We start from the raw sequence: 1,497 nt of genomic DNA on the forward strand, positions 1-1,497 counted from the left end.
CATCTACACCTTCTGCCATTCTCTACCTTTGTTCCAGTCTTCAAAGATTTGGTAATCATTATAATTACCTAAGTCGGTGTCTTGATTCTATTCCCTCTCATTATTTTTCAGGAAGTTTCCAGGAAAAATCATCTACCTCATTGCTTCCATTTTCTCACCTCCTACTCCCTTCTCACATTCTTAGAATCTGGCCTCTGACCCCATGACTTGACTGAAGTTGCTCTCCATAAGGTTACCAACAATTTCTTAGTGGCTAAATCTGATGACCTTTTCTCAGTCTTCATTCTTATGACACTTCTCCAATAATTTCTGCCAATTAACAACTCCTTTCTTGGGTTCCAAGACCTAACACTCTCATTTTTCTCCCCAATCTGTCAGCTTGCTCTTCTACAACTTCTACTGCTAAATCATCACCTATATCCTGACACCTTTTCTTCTTCTTTTTCTGTACTATTACCTTTGGTGATCTCAATTGCTCCCTAGATTCAACCATCATGCAAATGAATCCCAAGTCTAAATACCTCTCCTGATTGCTAATTTCACATCATAACTATATACTGGATATCTGCATTAGCAGATGCTCCATCAACATCTCAAAGTTCATGTCCAAAACAGAACTCTTTATCTTTTCCCTATTTATTCAAACATCAAAGTTTGAAAGACATAACTTCTAGGTAACTGATCATTTTATTAATTATGGATAACAAATAATTAATAAAAGGAATGGTCTTGTAAACCAAAAGACCTCTTCTAGAGGCCTCTTGATGCTTTTATACCCTTGGAAGAGTGGATATTCCCAAAGGGTGGCAATCAACTCTGATTGATTAATAATCAATGAGAGAACGAATATTATAATGAGAGGTATGCCTTTTCTAATGAGGAGTTAGGGAAATGTGATTTTGATGTCACTTATGTACAGAGACTGATCTCAAACCAGACTATTCTATCCTGGGAAATTTAAGCATAAGAATCTATTCCCCCCCCCACTCTCTATCCCCAATCTTGTCTGAGTAGAACACAATGGTTCTGATTAGATTCCCTTTGTAAGGTTTTTCTACTTGTGTGAGGTAATAATTTCAACTAGATAAAATGATCTTTTGGGGAAAGGTCAGTAATGTCCTGCAAAAGCTGGCTAAATAACCTATAAAGACTTATGTCTGAATGAAGAAATAGAAAAAAATCTTAATCCCAATTAACAATTGGTCATTAATATGAGAGAATCATTTCTCTCAGCCCCCAAATCTGCACTTTCTCCAAACTTCCCTATTTCTGTTGCAAACATCAGTTATCTTTCTTATTTGTGCCTAATAGAAAATAAGCTCCTTGAGGGCAGGGTCCATTTCATTTTTTGTCTTTTTATCCCCAGAACCTAGGAATTTAATAAATGCTTGTTGAATTGAATCCTTGAAGCTAAAGCTTTATTGTTCTTACTGCTATAGAAACCATCCATTTCTCTCCCTTAACATAGCTTGTTCAAATTCCCATCACCATTCACCT

Source organism: Macrotis lagotis, chromosome X (assembly GCF_037893015.1).
Source record: "Macrotis lagotis isolate mMagLag1 chromosome X, bilby.v1.9.chrom.fasta, whole genome shotgun sequence".
Taxonomy (NCBI): Eukaryota; Metazoa; Chordata; class Mammalia; order Peramelemorphia; family Peramelidae; genus Macrotis; species Macrotis lagotis.